This window comes from Coregonus lavaretus, assembly GCF_964263955.1.
Source record: "Coregonus lavaretus genome assembly, chromosome: 12".
Lineage (NCBI taxonomy): Eukaryota > Metazoa > Chordata > Actinopteri > Salmoniformes > Salmonidae > Coregonus > Coregonus lavaretus.
Window position 1 is genome coordinate 20,200,557 of NC_139999.1, and position 15,559 is coordinate 20,216,115.

Genomic DNA, 15,559 nt, shown 5'->3' on the forward strand with positions numbered 1-15,559 from the left:
AGTGAAATACTGTATGTGTAACTCTGGTCGTCAATCTAGGCAGTAAGTTGTCTTGCCTGCAGTAGCAAGTCTATATTTTAACCACACCTAAGATGTGGTTTGGAGTTTGTGGCCTTTCTCTTCTTAATCCCAGTATGAAAATGTGACCCTTGGTTGTTCTCATTCTGACCCAGAGGAGAAGGTGGGCTCTGGGGTTAGTAAGGGCCAGAACATGAGGGCACAGTGGAGGAGGATCCTCCCAGGGAGAAGTTATACTATGACAAAACAAAGTGCTTCTTTGACAATGTCTCATCTGAGATTTAAGTTTGGGTATAAAAAGAATACTAGTAAAAAAAAAAAAGTTTCATGAAGGAGTGGTGAATTAAATCTGATTCTGTCCCTCCTTGTGTATCTCACATTTTCCACATGCTAACTTGGTCATGGTTGTACAAAAGCAAATCATTTTTTCTCTTGATACTGAAAATTCACATTAACACTGTGGGAAACTTGTATTGTTACTAATCCATTAAATTACATGACAAATTATGATTGTACTGATTCTTCATATTCTGTCAACAGTGAACTTCAAACAATTTGCAAAAGTTGTTTGATCTCAAAATTGAAATTAATATTTTACATGCTGCTCCTACTATACTGTAGTGTTAATCATTGGCATAGGCTGGTGTGCAGATAGAGGCTAGCTGGTTCAACCTGGGCCCCAGGTTGTCTAACTCGCTCAGGTCAAGGGTGTTGTCGGGGCTGGAGATGGAGAGTCCAGGTCTGGTTCTGCGGCAGAGTTTGAGTCTCCCTCATAGTAGGGGTGAGGGTCATGATCACCCAGCTCCTGGCCTGGGGCTTGTATGGAGACTAATCTCTGCAGTGAGAGAGGGGAGATGAGTTGGCAGTCTAGAACAGTAGTAGCAAACTAAATTACATGTCACTAGGTCTCCAAAAATAAGTTGATGGCTTTGCATATCTGGCAAAAAAAGTCTGCCACCTGAAAAACCAACCTGATGGCCCAAGTTGAACATGGCAGCCTCTGTCACAAAACTAGAGTACCTTCTAGTAGTGCAATATTTCCTGCGTAAAACCGGTCCCTGTAGAACAGAGGAGACTTCTAAACAAGTGCACTTGTCTCAACTGTTTAACAGACATTTGATAAGTGGATATATGCCAGCTACTGTAGGCTACCTGATGATGGCAGCCATTGTTTGTAATTTATTGGTGTACTCGTCCTCTAAAGTTTGAAAAGTTAAGAGTGGAAAACGCAGCATACGGGTATGATGAGTCATGAAATTCAGACCAAGCTAAAACCATGCCTGCATACTCTATAATTTTAACGTGGATAATCTGACATGACCAGATTAATGCATACCTTATACATTGAGCTGTCATTGAACAGATCTTAAATGTTGTTCACCATGCTCCACAACATTTAGATTTATAAAGCTTTTGTCTAAATCCTGTAGGACTGATGACAAGGTGAGGTAAGGAATAGGGATATTCATCTCAAAGTTCTTTATAGACTGTTTAGTGGTTCAGCAATATTACTGTGACAAATTCCAGATTGTCTGCATAATCAAATAACATTCAGCTCCGACACCCATACATACCCCACAAGACATGCCACCAGGGGTCTCTTCACAGTCCCCAAGTCCAAAAACGAATTCACGGCAACGCAAAGTTTTATACAGAGCCATGATCGCATGGAATTCCCATCTCCAATTACTCAAGCAAACAGCAAAATTACCTTTAAAAAAACGGATTCAACAACTCAAGGTACGGCGGGGACTGTGAGGGGACGCGCACACACACACATAATTTTGTTGTATTGTTTATTTTTTTGTGTTTGTATATCATTGTATTTTACATTTCTGTGACTGTCCTTGTGTATCAGTGTTTTACTTGTCATGTTTTTTGTGGACCCCAGGAAGAGAAGCTGCTGCTTCTGCAAAAGCTCAAAATAAACAAACATAGCGTGTCTATTGCCCAATCATAATTATAGCCTCACCCATATTCTGAGTCCATTGGCTTTATTGAATTACTCCATATTTTTGATACCAACTCATCAGTGATGTTTGCTGATGATTGACATTAGGCGTCAATGATGCATTGGGTACCTTGGCATCAATCAACAAATACATGATTGTCAACAACAAATACTTAAAGCTGTAATTGCACCTTATTCAATTTTGTTATTAAATATAAACTATTGTACATTTATAGGCCAGCAGTTGAGGTATTACAATACCTCACAGTCAGTTCCTGGTTTCTCGATGTTGGAGTGGAGCAGTACATCTCCAGAGCTGTGGTCAACATGGATGGTGGACATCTCCGCATCACAAGAGATGGAAATTGCCATCAGCAGGAAAATTGACAGTCGGATACAAATATTAATTGTAGTCTTTTCTAATAAACAATTAAGAAAGCAGACAAACAGGACTACAGTGGGGGGAAAAGTATTTAGTCAGCCACCAATTGTGCAAGTTCTCCCACTTAAAAAGATGAGAGGCCTGTAATTTTTATCATAGGTACACGTCAACTATGACAGACAAAATGAGAATTTTTTTTCCAGAAAATCACATTGTAGGATTTTTAATGAATTTATTAGTTTCTCAATACTTTGTTATATACCCTTTGTTGGCAATGACACAGGTCAAATGTTTTCTGTAAGTCTTCACAAGGTTTTCACACACTGTTGCTGGTATTTTGGCCCATTCCTCCATGCAGATCTCCTCTAGAGCAGTGATGTTTTGGGGCTGTCGCTGGGCAACACGGACTTTCAACTCCCTCCAAAGATTTTCTATGGGGTTGAGACCTGGAGACTGGCTAGGCCACTCCAGGACCTTGAAATGCTTCTTACGAAGCCACTCCTTCGTTGCCCGGGCGGTGTGTTTGGGATCATTGTCATGCTGAAAGACCCAGCCACGTTTCATCTTCAATGCCCTTGCTGATGGAAGGAGGTTTTCACTCAAAATCTCACGATACATGGCCCCATTCATTCTTTCCTTTACACGGATCAGTCGTCCTGGTCCCTTTGAAGAAAAACAGCCCCAAAGCATGATGTTTCCACCCCCATGCTTCACAGTAGGTATGGTGTTCTTTGGATGCAACTCAGCATTCTTTGTCCTCCAAACACGACGAGTTGAGTTTTTACCAAAAAGTTATATTTTGGTTTCATCTGACCATATGACATTCTCCCAATCCTCTTCTGGATCATCCAAATGCACTCTAGCAAATTTCAGACGGGCCTGGACATGTACTGGCTTAAGCAGGGGGACACGTCTGGCACTGCAGGATTTGAGTCCCTGGAGGCGTAGTGTGTTACTGATGGTAGGCTTTTTTACTTTGGTCCCAGCTCTCTGCAGGTCATTCACTAGGTCCCCCCCCGTGTGGTTCTGGGATTTTTGCTCACCGTTCTTGTGATCATTTTGACCCCACGGGGTGAGATCTTGCGTGGAGCCCCAGATCGAGGGAGATTATCAGTGGTCTTGTATGTCTTCCATTTCCTAATAATTGCTCCCACAGTTGATTTCTTCAAACCAAGCTGCTTACCTATTGCAGATTCAGTCTCCCCAGCCTGGTGCAGGTCTACAATTTTGTTTCTGGTGTCCTTTGACAGCTCTTTGGTCTTGGCCATAGTGGAGTTTGGAGTGTGACTGTTTGAGGTTGTGGACAGGTGTCTTTTATACTGATAACAAGTTCAAACAGGTGCCATTAATACAGGTAACAAGTGGAGGACAGAGGAGCCTCTTAAAGAAGTTACAGGTCTGTGAGAGCCAGAAATCTTGCTTGTTTGTAGGTGACCAAATACTTATTTTCCACCATAATTTGCAAATAAATTCAATATAAATCCTACAATGTGATTTTCTGGATTTCTTTTTCTCAATTTGTCTGTCATAGTTGACGTGTACCTATGATGAAAATTACAGGCCTCTCTCATCTTTTTAAGTGGGAGAACATGCACAGTTGGTGGCTGACTAAATACTTTTTTTCCCCACTGTACATCCATAGTATGAATTACACAATGTATCAAAAGAAGAGTGTCTTACAGAGTAGCAGAAACAAGGAAGCGAATATGATGCAACTGCCACCAGTGGCTCCGCTCTGGTGGCAGTTGGGCAAAACGGAACAGTCACACACAGTGACAGAGAGGTTGTACAAAAAGAACTGGCCTTGCATGTCAGAGATCTTCGGCTGGAGAGTGTATGGACCTGCATCCACAGAATACTCCTTCACCAGGTCACAGTGAAACCTTGTGAATGAAATTAATGAGAGACATACATGTTGAGATCAACACAGAGATAGATAAGGGATAGTTTTCACAGATGACATTGAGTTGAACTTTTATGCCAGATGGGTGATTACTTCTGACAACATTTCTGTTCTGTTCGCACAGCGATTTAGTTGTCACAAAACCTAACAAGTGGCATTTTTAAGAGCAGAATCATCTACCATATGAAAGGTCCATTCTCAATTTCCCCTCCACGTTTCCAGGCAGCTCGAATTGGAAGGGTCCTCCACAGGGCTCTTGGTCCAGGTCAGAGGCTGTGATGTTGGCCCTGGTGGGCCCCTCACACACACACATGTCCAGTCTGCTCTCAGACAGCTGTGGGTCCGTCACGTGGATCCTCAGGGTCCCTGTGCCTGTCATCTGTGGCTCACATGTCCATTAAAAAGTCAATTACCATAGTGTGTGAAATTATATATCTTGTGTTTTGGCACAGAATAAAGGGCTGTAAAACATTGATTATATTGTCTTGCTGATCAACTGCATTGACTGTATTATGAATGTTTTTACCATTGTCAACTGCATAGAGTATGACTGTGTCCAGTCTCTTGGCGGTAATGACAAGGCCTGTATGAGGGTCCACCATAACCCAGTCATCCGGATCATCTCCCTTCACATACCTGAACGGGGAGTGGGGAAGCATATGTCAGGAAGCTTGGCCCCAGTGATATACTGGGCCGTACGCACTACCCTCTGTAGCGCCTTACGGTCAGATGCCGAGCAGTTGCCATACCAGGTGGTGATACAACCGGTCAGGATGCTCTCGATGGTGCAGCTGTATAACTTTTTCAGGATCTGGGGGCCCATGCCAAATCTTTTCAGTCTCCTGAGGGGGAAAGGTGTTGTCGTGCCCTCTTCACAACTGTCTTAGTGTGTTTGGACCATGATAGTTTGTTGGTGATGTGGACACCAAGGAACTTGAAACTCTCGACCCGCTCCACTTCAGCCCCGTCGATGTTAATGGGGGCCTGTTCGGTCCTCCTTTTCCTATAGTCCACGATCAGCTCCTTTGTCTTGCTCACGTTAAGGGAGAGGTTGTTGTGCTGGCACAACACTGCAAGGTCTCTGACCTCCTCCCTGTAGGCTGTGTCATCATTGTCGGTGATCAGGCCTACCACTGTTGTGTCGTCAGCAAACTTAATGGTGGTGTTTAAGCATATGTTTTTGTTTCAGTCGCCTCCATCTCCTCTAACAGAAGCTAATTGTAGGGATTTTTTTTCTATTGATAATGTAAAATTAACAGCCATACAGAAAGACTCATGTGAAGGTGAAATTACAGAGGAGGAATTTCTGGATGCAATTAAAGAGTTTAAGTCCGGGAAAACTCCAGGGTTGGATGGCATACCAGTCGAGGTATACCAAACCTTTTTTGATATACACAGAGGACCGTTATTAGCATGTTTTAACCACTCCTATGTAAATGGTAGATTATCAGACACTCAAGAAAAGGTCTGATTTCATTATTACTGAAACAGGATACAAGTGGGAAATATAAAGATCCACTCCATTAAAAAAATTAATTGCAAAATGTATAGCGCATAGAATTAAAAAGGTATTGTCGGACATTATTCATTCTAATCAGACAGGTTTTTTACATGGACGATACATTGGAGATAAGGCAAGTACTGGAAACAATAGAACACTATGAAAAATCTGGGAAACCAGGCCTGCTATTCATAGCAGACTTTGAAAGAGCATTTGATAAAGTACGACTGGAGTTTATATAAAAATGCCTGGAGCATTTCAATTTTGGAGAATCTCTTATAAAATGGGTTAAAATCATGTATAGTAACCCTAGGTGTAAAATAGTAAATAATGGCTATTTCTCAAAAAGTTTTAAACTGCCAAGAGGAATAAAACAAGGTTGTCCACTATCGGCATATCTATTTATTATGGCCATCAAAATGTTAGCTATTAAAATCAGATCCAACAATAATATCAAGGGATTAGAAATCCAGGGCTTAAAAACAAAGGTGTCATTGTACACTGATGATTCATGTTTTCTTTTAAATCCACAACTTTAATCCCTCCACAGCCTCATAGAGGATCTAGATACATTTTCTAACCTCTCTGGATTACAACCAAATTATGATAAATGTACTATATTACGTATTGGATTACCATGTAGTTTACCAATAAAATGATCAGATGGTGATGTGGATATACTCGGAATACATATCCCAAATGAAATAAATGATCTCACTCCAATATATTTTTATAGAAAGTTAGCAAAAATAGATAAGATCTTGCTACCATGGAAAGGTAAATACCTGTCTATTTGCGGAAAAATCACCGTGATTATGTCACGATCGTTGAGAGACGGGTCAGACCAAGGCGTACATGTTTATTTAACTCAAATAAACATACAAACAAAACAAGAAACAACGTAACGTGAAATCCAAGGCTATACACAATACAAGCCTAACACAGGAACAAGATCCCACAAAAATAGTAGGCAAACAGCCTACTTAAGTATGATCCCCAATCAGAGACAACGAGCGACAGCTGTCTCTGATTGGGAAGCACACCCGGCCAAACATAGAAACACAATACCTAGATCACAAACATAGAATGCATCACATAGATTTCCACACCCTGACTCAACATACAAGAGTTCCATACGTCAGGGCGTGACAGATTAACTCTTTAGCATTATCCCAGTTTACCTATTTGTTTATGGTCTTGCCTATGCCTAGCAAACAGTTTTTTAAATTATATGAGAAAAACAAATTCCATTTTATTTGGAACGGCAAGCCAGACAAAATTAAACAGGCCTATTTATATAATGTATATGAATTTGGAGGACAGAAATTATTAAATATTAAAGCATTAGACCTATCACTAAAAGCTTCAGTCATACAAATGTTATACTTAAATCCGAACTTGTTCTCTAGCAAATTAGTAAGATTGTCTCACCCCATGTTCAAGAATGGCCTTTTTCCCTCTATTCAGATTACAACCTCTCACTTTCAGTTATTTGAAAAGGAAATAATCTCCCAAATATCACTATTTTTTAAACTAGCCATAGAAAGTTGGTTGCAATTTCAATTTAATCCTCCAGAAACGACAGAACAAATAATGCAACAAATATTGTGGTTAAACTCAAATTTACTAATTGATAAAGAAACATTATTTTTTGAAAAAATGTTTAAAAAAGGTATAATCTTTGTAAATGATATCATAGGTAGGACTGGTGGAGTTATGTCGCACATGCAGCTAACAAAAACATATGGAAATGTCTGCTTTACCCAAAATTACAACCAAATAATTGCAGCATTACCCCAAAAATGGAAGAGGAAAGTGGTAGGGGGAAAAAGTAAGGAACGTGTCTGTCGGCCCTGCATTAAAGAACATAAATGGTTAAAGAAAATTGTGATAAATAAAAAAGTATACCAGTTTAATTTAAGGACCAAAGGATTGACAGCCGTCCCATATAGATTGCAAAAAAGTTGGGAAGTGATTTTTGACGTACCGATTACATGGCATAGTGTTTATGAACTGATACGCAAAACAACGCCAGATTCAAAACTTTGAATTTTTCAATGTAAGTTATTATACAAAATTCTTGCTACCAATATAATGTTATTTATATGGGGGATACAATCTTCCCAGATCTGCAGATTTTGCTGCGAAGAGACAGAATCATTTAGATCAATTGTTTTGGTACTGTCCATTTGTAGCTTGTTTTTGGTCACAGGTCCAGGAATGGCTGAAGGATTGCAATATTTACCTGGAGCTAACCCTGCAGAGAGCACTACTGGGTGATCTGAAAAGTCATAGTCAATCGATCAATAATATAATAATACTTCTAGCAAAAATGTTTATTTTGTAATTACTATCTGTAGAAACAATGAGAATAGAAGGGTTCAGAACTTTTGTGAAACATCACAGTACAGTTGAAAAATATATGGCAAATAGAAATCCAATATGGATGGTGTTAAGAGATAGATGGAAGGTGTTGAATGGAGCTGAAGGATGGGACTAATAACAACTAACAACAACTAATAACAACAAGATAACTCATGTAAAGCATACTGTGTCCATAATAGGTATATAGGTTATAGGTTGAGAGCTTTTGTGAAAGAGCACAGTTAGAAATATATTGCATATAGAAGCAAACCGGATGGACATCATGAAAATGATCGGAGAGGTTGAGGATAGAGGAAGTTCAGGAGTAAAAACAAACAAAATAGAAAATTAAAATTGACTGTGTCCATAAAATGTATTTAGTATGTATAAGCTGGAAGTAGAGGCCTAAGCGTTGTTGTTCACTAGTTTACTCCAATTAGGGAAGGGGTGGTGGGGTTGGAAAGAAATAAAGGGAAATATATTTTTTTAAAGGATATGGATATATATGTATGTACAGTGGGGAAAAAAAGTATTTAGTCAGCCACCAATTGTGCAAGTTCTCCCACTTAAAAAGATGAGAGAGGCCTGTAATTTTCACCATAGGTACACATCAACTATGACAGACAAATTGAGAAAATGTTTTCCTGAAAATCACATTGTAGGATTTTTTATGAATTTATTTGCAAATTATGGTGGAAAATAAGTATTTGGTCACCTACAAACAAGCAAGATTTCTGGCTCTCACAGACCTGTGACTTCTTCTTTAAGAGGCTCCTCTGTCCTCCACTCGTTACCTGTATTAATGGCAGATGTTTGAACTTGTTATCAGTATAAAAGACACCTGTCCACAACCTCAAACAGTCACACTCCAAACTCCACTATGGCCAAGACCAAAGAGCTGTCAAAGGACACCAGAAACAAAATTGTAGACCTGCACCAGGCTGGGAAGACTGAATCTGCAATAGGTAAGCAGCTTGGTTTGAAGAAATCAACTGTGGGAGCAATTATTAGGAAATGGAAGACATACAAGACCACTGATAATCTCCCTCGATCTCTCCACGCAAGATCTCACCCCGTGGGGTCAAAATGATCACAAGAACGGTGAGCAAAAATCCCAGAACCACACGGGGGGGCCTAGTGAATGACCTGCAGAGAGCTGGGACCAAAGTAACAAAGCCTACCATCAGTAACACACTACGCCGCCAGGGACTCAAATCCTGCAGTGCCAGACGTGTCCCCCTGCTTAAGCCAGTACATGTCCAGGCCCATCTGAAGTTTGCTAGAGTGCATTTGGATGATCCAGAAGAGGATTGGGAGAATGTCATATGGTCAGATGAAACCAAAATATAACTTTTTGGTAAAAACTCAACTCGTCATGTTTGGAGGACAAAGAATGCTGAGTTGCATCCAAAGAACACCATACCTACTGTGAAGCATGGGGTTGGAAACATCATGCTTTGGGGCAGTTTTTCTGCAAAGGGACCAGGACGACTGATCCGTGTAAAGGAAAGAATGAATGGGGCCATGTATCGTGAGATTTTGAGTGAAAACCTCCTTCCATCAGCAAGGGCATTGAAGAAGAAACGTGGCTGGGTTTTTCAGCATGACAATGATCCCAAACACACCGCCCGGGCAACGAAGGAGTGGCTTCGTAAGAAGCATTTCAAGGTCCTGGAGTGGCCTAGCCAGTCTCCAGATCTCAACCCCATAGAAAATCTTTGGAGGGAGTTGAAAGTCCGTGTTGCCCAGCGACAGCCCCAAATCATCACAGCTCTAGAGGAGATCTGCATGGAGGAATGGGCCAAAATACCAGCAACAGTGTGTGAAAACCTTGTGAAGACTTACAGAAAACATTTGACCTGTGTCATTGCCAACAAAGGGTATATAACAAAGTATTGAGAAACTTTTGTTATTGACCAAATACTTATTTTCCACCATAATTTGCAAATAAATACATAAAAAATCCTACAATGTGATTTTCTGGAAAAAAAACTTCTCATTTTGTCTGTCATAGTTGACGTGTACCTATGATGAAAATTACAGGCCTCTCTCATCTTTTTAAGTGGGAGAACTTGCACAATTGGTGGCTGACTAAATACTTTTTTCCCCCACTGTATATGTATTTATATGTATGTATGTGTATATGTATGTGTATGTTCTGTATGTATATACGACTCCAACACCATCATTACGTTTATTATTTTTTATTTTTTTATTTTCTTGGGGTAGATCAGTTTTAATGTTGCAGATAGATTGTAACTTCCATCAATGTAATTGTCTGCATCACTTCCAATCCCCCATATGTTTTTTTCTCTTGCATATATATATATACAGTGGGGAAAAAAAGTATTTAGTCAGCCATCAATTGTGCAAGTTCTCCCACTTAAAAAGATGAGAGAGGCCTGTAATTTTCATCATAGGTACACGTCAACTATGACAGACAAAATGAGAAGTTTTTTTTCCAGAAAATCACATTGTAGGATTTTTTATGTATTTATTTGCAAATTATGGTGGAAAATAAGTATTTGGTCAATAACAAAAGTTTCTCAATACTTTGTTATATACCCTTTGTTGGCAATGACACAGGTCAAATGTTTTCTGTAAGTCTTCACAAGGTTTTCACACACTGTTGCTGGTATTTTGGCCCATTCCTCCATGCAGATCTCCTCTAGAGCTGTGATGATTTGGGGCTGTCGCTGGGCAACACGGACTTTCAACTCCCTCCAAAGATTTTCTATGGGGTTGAGATCTGGAGACTGGCTAGGCCACTCCAGGACCTTGAAATGCTTCTTACGAAGCCACTCCTTCGTTGCCCGGGCGGTGTGTTTGGGATCATTGTCATGCTGAAAGACCCAGCCACGTTTCATCTTCAATGCCCTTGCTGATTGGCTGGAGGTTTTCACTCAAAATCTCACGATACATGGCCCCATTCATTCTTTCCTTTACACGGATCAGTCGTCCTGGTCCCTTTGAAGAAAAACAGCCCCAAAGCATGATGTTTCCACCCCCATGCTTCACAGTAGGTATGGTGTTCTTTGGATGCAACTCAGCATTCTTTGTCCTCCAAACACGACGAGTTGAGTTTTTACCAAAAAGTTCTATTTTGGTTTCATCTGGCCATATGACATTCTCCCAATCCTCTTCTGGATCATCCAAATGCACTCTAGCAAACTTCAGACGGGCCTGGACATGTACTGGCTTAAGCAGGGGGACACGTCTGTCACTGCAGGATTTGAGTCCCTGGCGGCGTAGTGTGTTACTGATGGTAGGCTTTGTTACTTTGGTCCCAGCTCTCAGCAGGTCATTCACTAGATCCCCCCGTGTGGTTCTGGGATTTTTGCTCACCGTTCTTGTGATCATTTTGACCCCACGGGGTGAGATCTTGCGTGGAGTCCCAGATCGAGGGAGATTATCAGTGGTCTTGTATGTCTTCCATTTCCTAATAATTGCTCCCACGGTTGATTTATTCAAACCAAGCTGCTTACCTATTGCAGATTCAGTCTTCCCAGCCTGGTGCAGGTCTACAATTTTGTTTATGGTGTCCTTTGACAGCTCTTTGGTCTTGGCCATAGTGGAATTTGGAGTTTGACTGTTTGAGGTTGTGGACAGGTGTCTTTTATACTGATAACAAGTTCAAACCGGTGCCATTAATACAGGTAACGAGTGGAGGACAGAGGAGCCTCTTAAAGAAGAAGTTACAGGTCTGTGAGAGACAGAAATCTTGCTTGTTTGTAGGTGACCAAATACTTATTTTCCACCATAATTTGCAAATAAATTCATAAAAAATCCTACAATGTGATTTTCTGGATTTTTTTTCTCAATTTGTCTGTCATAGTTGACGTGTACCTATGATGAAAATTACAGGCCTCTCTCATCTTTTTAAGTGGGAGAACTTGCACAATTGGTGGCTGACTAAATACTTTTTTTCCCCACTGTATGCAAGAGAAAAAAACATATGGGGGATTGGAAGTGATGCAGACAATTACATTGATGGAAGTTACAATCTATCTGCAACATTAAAACTGATCATATATATGCAAGAGAAAAAAACATATGGGGGATTGGAAGTGATGCAGACAATTACATTGATGGAAGTTACAATCTATCTGCAACATTAAAACTGATCTACCCCAAGAAAAAAGAAAAAAAAAAAAAAAAACGTAATGATGGTGTTGGAGTCGTGCCTGACCATGCAGTCATGGGTAAACAGGGAGTACAGGAGGAGACTAAACACGCATTCCTGAGGGGCCCCGGTGTTGAGGATCAGCATGGCAGATGTGTTGTTGCCTACCCTTACCACCTGGGGGTGGCCCGTCAGGAAGTCCAGGATCCAGTTGCAGAGGGAGGTGTTTAGTCCCAGGGTTCTTAGCTTAGTCATGAGCTTAGTGGGCACTATGGTGTTGAACACTGAGCTGTAGTCAATGAACAGCATTCTCACATAGGTGTTCCTTTTGTCCAGGTGGGAAAGGGCAGTGTGGAGTGTGATTGAGATTGCGTCATCTGTGGATCTGTTGGGGTGGTATGCGAATTGAAGTAGGTCTAGGGTTTCCGGCATGATGGTGTTGATATGAGCCATGACCAGCCTTTCAAAGCACTTCATGGCTACTGCCATGAGTGCTACAGGGCAGTAATCATTTAGGCAGGTTACCTTCGCTTTCTTGGGCACAGGTTTATGGTGGTCTGTTTGAAACATGTACATTACCGATCAAAAGTTTTAGAACACTTACTCATTCAAGGGTTTTTCTTTATTTTTACAATTTTCTACATTGAAGAATAATAGTGAAGACATCAAAACTATGAAATAACACATATGGATTCATGTAGTAACCAAAAAAGTGTTAAACAAATCAAAATATATTTCATATTCAAATAGCCACCCTTTGCCTTGATGACAGCTTTGCACACTCTTGGCATTCTCTCAACCAGCTTCACCTGGAATGCTTTTCCATCAGGAGTTCCCACATATGCTGAGCACTTGTTGGCTGCTTTTCCTTCACTCTGCCGTCCGACTCATCCCAAACCATCTCAATTTGGTTGAGGTTGGGGGATTGTGGAGGCCAGGTCATCTGATGCAGCACTCCATCACTCTCCTTCTTGGTAAAATAGCCCTTACACAGCCTGGAGGTGTGTTTTGGGTCATTGTCCTGATGGGATGGCATATCGCTGCAGAATGCTGTGGTAGCCATGCTGGATAAGTGTGCCTTGAATTCTAAATAAATCACAGACAGTATCACCAGCAAAGCACCCCCACACCATAACACCTACTCCTACATGCTTTACGGTGGGAACCACACATGCAGAGATCATCCGTTCACCCACACCGCATCTCACAAAGACACGGCGGTTGGAACCAAAAATCTCCAATTTGGACTCCAGACCAAAGGACACATTTCCACCGGTCTAATGTATGTTGTTCTTGTTTCTTGGCCCAAGCAAGTCTCATCTTATTATTGGTGTCATTTAGTAGTGGTTTCTTTGCAGCAATTCGACCATGAAGGCCTGATTCATTCAGTCTCCTCTAAACAGTTGATGTTGAGATGTGTCTGTCACTTGAACTCTGTGAAGCATTTATTTGGGCTGCGATTTCTGAGGCTGGTAACTCTAATGAACTTATCATCTGCAGCAGAGGTAACTCTGGGTCTTCCATTCCTGTGGCGGTCCTCATGAGAGCCAGTTTCATCATAGCGCTTGATGGTTGTTGCGACTGCACTTCAAGAAACTTTCAAGGTTCTTGAAATGTTCCGTATTGACTGACCTTCATGTCTTAAAGTAATGATGGACTGTCATTTCTCTTTGCTTATTTGAGCTATTCTTGCCATAATATGGACTTGGTCTTTTACCAAATAGGGCTATCTTCTGTATACCCCCCCTACCTTGTCACAACACAACTGATTGGCTCAAACGCATTAAGAAGGAAAGAAATTCCAGAAATTAACTTTTAACAAGGCACACCTGTTAATTGAAATGCATTCCAGGTGACTACCTCATGAAGCTGGTTGAGAGAATGCCAAGAGTGTGCAAAGCTGTCATCAAGGCAAAGGGTGGCTATTTGAAGAATCTCAAATATAAAATATATTTTGATTTATTTCACACTTTTTTGGTTACTACATGATTCCATACAGTTGAAGTCGGAAGTTTTAATACACCTTAGCCAAATACATTTAAACTCAGTTTTTCACAATTCCTGACATTTAATCCTAGTAAAAAGTCCCTGTCTTAGGTCAGTTAGCATCACCACTTTATTTTAATTATGTGAAATGTCAGAATAATAGTAGAGAGAATGATTTCTTTCAGCTTTTATTTATTTAATCTCATTCCCAGTGGGTCAGAAGTTTACATACACTCAATTAGTATTTGGTAGCATTGCCTTTAAATTGTTTAACTTGGGTCAAACGTTTCGGGTAGCCTTCCACATGCTTCCCACAATAAGTTGGGTGAATTTTGGCCCATTCCTCCTGACAGAGCTGGTGTAACTGAGTCAGGTTTGTAGGCCTCCTTGCCTGCACACGCTTTTTCAGTTCTGCCCACACATTTTCTATAGGATTGAGGTCAGGGCTTTGTGATGGCCATTCCAATACCTTGACTTTGTTGTCCTTAAGCCATTTTGCCACAACTTTGGAAGTATGCTTGGGGTCATTGTCCATTTGGAAGACCCATTTGCGACCAAGCTTTAACTTCCTGACTGATGTCTTGAGATGTTGCTTTTATATATCCACATAATTTTCCTTCCTCATGATGCCATCTATTTTGTGAAGTGCACCAGTCCCTCCTGCAGCAAAGCACCCCCACAGCATGATGCTGCCACCCCCGTGCTTCATGGTTGGGATGGTGTTCTTCGGTTTGCAAGCCTTCCCCTTTTTCCTCCAAACATAACGATGGTCATTATGGCCAAACAGTTCTATTTTTGTATCATCAGACCAGACATTTCTCCAAAAAGTAAGATCTTTGTCCCCATGTGCAGTTGCAAACCGTAGTCTGTCTTTTTTATGGTGGTTTTGGAGCAGTGGATTCTTCCTTGCTGAGCGGCCTTTCAGGTTATGTCGATATAGGACTCGTTTTACTGTGGATATACAGTGAGGGAAAAAAGTAGTTGATCCCCTGCTGATTTTGTACGTTTTCCCACTGACAAAGAAATTATCAATCTATAATTTTAATGGTAGGTTTATTTGAACAGTGAGAGACAGAATAACAACAAAATAATCCTGAAAAACGCATGTCAAAAATGTTATAAATTGATTTGCATTTTAATGAGGGAAATAAGTATTTGACCCCCTCTCAATCAGAAAGATTTCTGGCTCCCAGGTGTCTTTTATACAAATAACGAGCTAAGATTAGGAGCACACTAATCTCAGCTCTTTACCTGTATAAAAGACACCTGTCCACAGAAGCAATCAATCAATCAGATTCCAAACTCTCCACCATGGCCAAGACCAAAGAGCT

The 15,559-nt window shown here is 40.7% G+C and overlaps 1 pseudogene across 1 annotated transcript in view; it reads right to left on the reverse strand.

Annotated features, from left to right (window-relative positions):
* Window positions 1-715: 715 nt before the first annotated feature.
* The window catches only part of LOC311138357 (desmocollin-2-like), a 34,008-nt pseudogene continuing 19,164 nt past the window's right edge, over window positions 716-15,559 (reverse strand). Inside the window, exons 5-8 of the transcript in view lie at window positions 4,479-4,633; window positions 4,074-4,234; window positions 2,231-2,388; window positions 716-853 (exon numbers count right to left, since the gene is read on the reverse strand). The product of the transcript in view is annotated as a desmocollin-2-like (transcript). The remainder of the gene's footprint in view (window positions 854-2,230; window positions 2,389-4,073; window positions 4,235-4,478; window positions 4,634-15,559) is intronic.